The sequence below is a fragment of the Mesocricetus auratus genome, unplaced genomic scaffold (genome assembly GCF_017639785.1).
Source record: "Mesocricetus auratus isolate SY011 unplaced genomic scaffold, BCM_Maur_2.0 Super-Scaffold_100007, whole genome shotgun sequence".
Taxonomy (NCBI): Eukaryota; Metazoa; Chordata; class Mammalia; order Rodentia; family Cricetidae; genus Mesocricetus; species Mesocricetus auratus.
This window is the reverse complement of record NW_024429191.1, coordinates 65,224,289-65,230,288: the sequence shown is the minus strand read 5'-3', so window position 1 is coordinate 65,230,288 and position 6,000 is coordinate 65,224,289. Positions and strand designations below refer to the sequence as shown.

The 6,000-nt window shown below is 49.1% G+C and overlaps 1 protein-coding gene and 1 non-coding gene across 5 annotated transcripts in view; both read left to right on the top strand.

The window, feature by feature from the left end:
- The first annotated feature begins 1,115 nt into the window (after positions 1-1,115).
- On the top strand, positions 1,116-1,250 carry LOC121141672. The gene has a single exon (XR_005878636.1).
- Positions 1,251-2,817: 1,567 nt separating this feature from the next.
- Ypel2 (yippee like 2) overlaps positions 2,818-6,000 on the top strand; it is a 56,647-nt gene continuing 53,464 nt past the window's right edge. The window contains exons 1-2 of one of the 4 annotated variants that reach the window (XR_002384178.2): positions 3,586-3,679; positions 4,653-4,895. The gene's annotated coding sequence lies outside the window, so the exon portion shown is untranslated. Of the gene's footprint in view, positions 2,942-3,570; positions 3,680-4,652; positions 4,896-5,144; positions 5,257-6,000 lie in introns of those variants that run through there. The other 3 variants (XM_021231073.2, XM_013118361.3, XM_040749421.1) reach the window with 3 other exon arrangements.

Below are 6,000 nucleotides of genomic sequence, written 5' to 3'. Positions count from 1 at the left end.
CTCTCCCCCAATAAACCTCCCATATGTGCCCTGGTGTGTTGCATGGTTTCTTCCTACTGTTTTTTAAACTATTACAAAAAGGACTTGTGCAGCCTAAGTAATAGGTTTTATGACCCCTGATAACAGGTTTCTCTGACGATGCAGTAAGCCAGTTCAAGTATAACATCAGGTTTATTTGAACAAAGCAACCTGGTCCAGGTGAGTTCTCCAGTTCCAGAGATCGAGGCCAGAGAAGCCACAAACCCAAACTAAAGCAGGGAGATTATATAGGTTGTAGGTGAGGAGTGATGATGTTTCTGCCAGAAACTGGGTTTGTGCCCAAGTATGGTCAAAAGCTGAATGTTTTAGAGGGTAACTTGGGTGGCTGGTAACTTCAGGGGAGGAAGCTGCAGTAGCTGCCAAGAATTTGGAACTGGGCTTTTTGGTGCCTTTGTTTGGAGACTCTGAGTGGGTGGGGTTTGGAGGGGGAGGGATGGGGCATCCTGGATCATATAGGGGTGAACTGGAGGTTCCAATAAAACACCAAGGACCTGAGTTTGGCCCCTGGAGTTTAGGGATGACTTATCCAGAAGTTCTCAGGACAGGCAGCCTGGAGTATGCAATAAAAAAAAAATTACAAGAGTGATCCTACTCAGCCGGCCGTTGGTGGCGCACGCCTTTAATCCCAGCACTCCGGAGGCAGAGGCAGGCGGATCTCTGTGAGTTCGAGGCCAGCCTGGTCTACAAAGTGAGTTCCAGGACAGCCTCCAAAGCTACAGAGAAACCCTGTCTCGAAAAACCAAAAAAAAAAAAAAAAAAAAGAGTGATCCTACTCAACAAAGTTGCATTTGGCACTTGAGGACTCTCTTGTAGCCGGCAAGGATTACAGTGCCTCTAATCCGTAATCTCACTTTGCTCTGAATGAAGTCATCTTGAAGGGCTGGAAGGCTGGCTGAGTGGCTAAGACTACTTGCTCTTCTTCCAGAGGATCAGGGCTACACTTCCAGCATCCACATCAGGTGGCTCACGACTACCTGTAGCTCCAGCTCCAGGTAATGGAACACCTATTTTTGGCTTCGTAAGCACTACATGCACGTGGTGCCTATACAGACAGATACACACATAAAAAAATAGTTAATAGAACTGTTGAATTCAACCAGGTAGATAAATGAGAAAATATCTTTTGTCTGCAGAAGGCAGCGATTTGACATTAACATGGAGGTCTCTGACTTGGACAGCTGGCTAAAACTGATTGTTTCCCTCCATACAATTAGAATGCCACTCTAAATATATTGTTTTCCTTATTTCGTTAAATATGTCTGTGAGTTAAGTGTACTGGATTATAGAAGCAAGCAAAACAACACACCAAGGAAGAAAACCAAGTAAAACTAGTTCTCCCCTCCTCCAATTTCTACTTTTGCAAAACAAACAAAACCAAGGCGGAAGTCGAGAACTGACCCCCACAAGTTGTTCTTTCCTGACTTCTACATTTACACAAACACACAGCAAAGTAAATATGCTTTAAAGATTGACCTTGAAAAATGAAAGAGAGTCGGGCGTTAGTGGCACACGCCTTTAATCCCAGCACTCCTGAGGCAGAAGCAGGTGAGTTCAAGGCCAACCTGATCTACATACTGAGTTCTAGGACAGCTGAGGCTACAAAATAGAGACTCTGTCTCACAAAAAACAAACCAAGCAAATAAATGAATATAAAAAGAGAAAACAAGATGGGTGGTGGTGGCACACACCTTTAATCCCAGAACTCAGGAGGCAGAGATAGGCGGAGTTCTGTGAGTTCAAGTTCAAGGACAGCTGGACTACAGCTCGAGTTCCAGGACCGCCAAGAAACCCTGTCTTGGAAAAAAAAATAGAGAAAACAAAAACAAAAGTGGCTTTGTTCATAGCTGCAGCAGGAACCCAGGATTGATAATGGAAGCTAATGGAAAAGAATTGCTTGGCATCACACAACAGGATGGGGCAGTCAAGCTGATACTACGATTGTGAGACCAGGAACCTTTTTTTTTTTTTTTTTTTTTTTGGTTTTTCGAGACAGGGTTTCTCTGTAGCTTTGGAGGCTGTCCTGGAACTCACTTTGTAGACCAGGCTGGCCTCGAACTCACAGAGATCCGCCTGCCTCTGCCTCCGGAGTGCTGGGATTAAAGGCGTGCGCCACCAACGCCCGGCTTGACCAGGAACCTTTTGAAGTCTATCGCCACAATTCTTTTTTTTTTTTTTTTTAACTCTGAGAACATTTGTTGCTGTCTTTTTACATATTGCTTCATCTCTGTTGTTGCCCTCAGGATAAATATCTGTCTATTCTCAACGGTCCATTGGCCCGAGCTTCTTTCCTCTCAATAGGTTCTCAGAATAAGTCCTAGTCAAGCAGGAAATACGGCACTGAGTAAATAAAAATGTACCTAGGCCAGTGAAGGTGCTTGGGTTTACAGAGAAAGAGAACCTAGCACTTAGCTGCTTCCCCCAACTTCTTTGTTTCAGTTCTCCTTTTTCCTTGTCAACTCATAAAGCTTGGCTCCTTTGGCTGGGAGGAGGCATGATCTGGCTTAATATATATATATATTTTTTCTGGCAGGCTGATTCTATTGTTTTCCAGCCTGATGGTTCTGTTGCCTCTTCCAATTGCCTGCAGTCACACGGCAGGCCTGCAGGGGTCCTCAGAGCACCCCACAGCAGGCAGGTCCTTAGCTAATGTTATCTTTTATTTAAACAGAAAACAGTTGCCTCCAATCTTGTTACATAACATACCAGTATTCTGTATCCTAGGGTATATAGAATCTACTGTTAGGGGGTGGGGAACCTGTAGATACAAATATACTCACTAAAACAATATTTCGGAAATGTAACAAGTTTGATTTTCTGGTTCCTTATTGAATCTACAACCTCAAGCACACAACGAATGAAGGTTTAAGGACAAAGAAACTACCCAGGAGGCATCCCTGCGCTAGTAAGCAAATCTAAAGAATTTAATATATATATTCCTTTGGGTTTTTTGTTTGTTTGTTTTTGTTTTTGTTTTTTGTTTTTTTTTGAGACAGGGTTTCTCTGTGTAGCTTTGGAACCTCTCCTGGCACTCCTGCTGTAGACTAGGCTGGCCTCAAACTCCCTGAGATCCAGGTGGATCTGCCTCTGCCTCCCAATTACTGGGATTAAAGGTGTGCACCACCACTGCCCAGCTTTACTATACATTCTTAAAGATTAAACCTTAAACCTTTCAAGTTTGTTATTACTTAGTTGAAGGTCTTTTGCCCCCAGGATTTAGACTTCTCAAAGTAGTCAATTGTAAACAATGAGTGTCCTTACACTGAAACTGATACCAGCTATCGAATATGAGGCAGTTTTGTTTTTACTAACATTGGGACTGAATTCATTCCTAACCACATGATGTACATTAACTGAAGACAACTTGGTTGATTGCACGTATATTAAAAACAGCTGGGTGGAGTTACAGGTTAAGTTTTGAGTCACCTGGGGATCTACCTAAGCACCATACTGGGTTTATGTGTAAATTACTACAGGGTAGGAGACAGAAGTTACCTGCGTCTCCTGCAACAGCAGCTCATATCCAGAAACCGTCCTTTTTTCCCCTTGTAATCTAAGGGGTCTTTTAACTGGCTATGCAGTTGAGGATGACCTTGAGCTTCTAATCCTTCTGGCTCCGCTTTCCAAACACTTGGGTTATAAGGTATGGTCCACCCTGCCCAACTACCATATATTTTCTTCTTTCTAAAATGTCGGTGAAAACATGTTTTTGCCCCCATGCCATGCAGAGCCCCAAGTGACTTAGAGAAAAGGCTGGACCTGCTCTGTTCGCTGGCTCTGGCAGGAATTCTTTATCAAACTGACCTGTTTTCCGGCTGGAAGACTCTGCCCCACTCCACCCACCTGGTACCTCCCTGGATTTCCCGACTGTCATGAGTTTATTTTTTAACCTTCTCTTCCTTGAAAAGCACCACCCCACTGACCCAGAATGCCAGCTCCTCCTCTTCGGTCATTTTGACCATTCTTTCTCTACTTTCTGGTGCCAAGTGACCTCATTAACCTCTGAAGACCCTGGAAAACCATCAGCAATAGGGCACCCCAATTCTTCTAAAGTCCTTCAGCATGCTCTCCCACCCCCAGTGCTGGGGAACTGAACCCAGGGCCTCGCACACATACCAGTTCTAACTGGTCGAAATTACTAGCAGGGCAGAGAGAATAGAGAATTGTCTCTGCTTCTGAGCAGGGCATGGGTTGGCATGGTGAGATCGGTACTATCTTATTAAATCCACCTGCCTTGAAGTCTGATCTCCACTTCTGGTAACTTAGGCTCTACATCAGGAATTAAAAGCAAAGGGAGGAATTACTATCTAGGTTCTCCAAGCAGAAGCACTGTAAATCCCACTTCCCAACATTGCCCTAGGTCCTGGGAATCCCAGTAAACCCAAACAAACAGCCTCTTATCTTAGAGAGCTCACCCATCCCAATCATCTCTCCTCCCAGCCCCGCCCGCTAGCTGCCCCGACAGGCGGGACCCGGACCTCGCCACACTCCTCGCACGCGCGCCCCACCAGGGCAGAGGGGCGGGTGGGGATTGGGGGGCGGGAGGCAGGGGAAGCAGGGGCGGAGTTCCGTCCTCCGTTGATTGGCTCCTCGCTGATGGGCTGCGGCCGTGCCAGACCAACCAGTGGCGTGTTGCTATGTGCTGAACCGATGGGATAGGCGCGGGGGCGCGTCCGTCACCCGGCAAGCCCCCGGCCCGGACTCGGAGGGATGCGGAGCGGCAGTGGCGGCGGCGGTGGCAGAGACTGTGGCTTTAAGAGTGCGCAGGGAGCGCTAGAGTCAGCCGTGCAGTCCTTCGTCGCCAAGCACTCGGGAGCAGCCGAGCCAGGCGCTGGCGGGACCGGGCAGCCTGCCGCCAGGTAAAGGGATCGCTGGCCGGTCGCGCGTGGGCGTGGGGCTCTGTCCGCGCGGGTTCGGGCTGTGAGCCCTGTGGGCGGTCGGGCTCCCGCACAGCGCGCAGCCCAGCTCGGTTGGGACGATACTGGCGAGGTCCCTCTGGGGCTCCCGCAGGGTTCCCGGGGCTCCATGGGCGGGGAGCCGACTGCCGCGGCCACGTGACCGGTTTGTTTACAAACACTGGCGCGCGCTCCGAGTTCGGGGCTTGGGGAAGACGGCGAGCAGACGGGCGATGGTGGGGAACCGCAGATCTGGGCGCTGCCGCTTCCCTTGTTCGGCGCGAATCCACCCGGCGCGTGGCACACGGTGACACCGGGCTGTCTGGTCTGTGTCTCCACCGAGACACTGGGGTCTCAAAAGTCCCCGAGTGCTTCGCCAGCTCCAGGCCGAGGGAACCACAGCGAGTTCCTGCCTGTACGCTTCCCGGCGCCTCCCCCAGCGGCCTTGCCGCTAACTCTGCCGCCAGACCCGCTGTGGGGGCCTCTGCGGAGGGTCCCTCCCCGGAGCTGGCTCCTGTCTCTCCCTGCTTCAAGTTTCACCTGTCTGGTAGCTGACTCCCTTCTGGTGGCTTCCTGAAACAGTGGGGCTTGACTCGCGTCTCGCGCCTGGCGCTAAGGAGGGGGGAGGGAGCACGCCTGTTCCGTTGGACCCCTTGTGTAAAGAGCTGCCTGCCACCTCTGACTTCACTTTTACTCCACCGTTTTTAAAAAGCTGAGTGGGCATCCTCCGGTTTATCCAGCAGCCTTCCACAGTCGTGTCGCTGGAAATGGCAAATGGGTCTGCCCAGGAGCACTGCTGGGGTTTTTGCTTTTTGGCCTCCTTGTTGATTTATTTGTTGCCACGTTGGAGTGTCTTTGAGCTAACAAGGGCCCTAGCTTTTAGTCTTTTGTCCTCTTCGTAAGAAAGATGGGCGCTCTGTCTAGAGCACTTGATAAAACTACGGATTACTTTCTGTACCCCATTTACAGAACATTAGAGGCACATGGGAATTGCAGTGAATTTCGTGCTTGTAGCTTTGCATTAGTCTGGTTTGCGGGTTCACAGAAACTGATCAGTAAGATGGGGTTC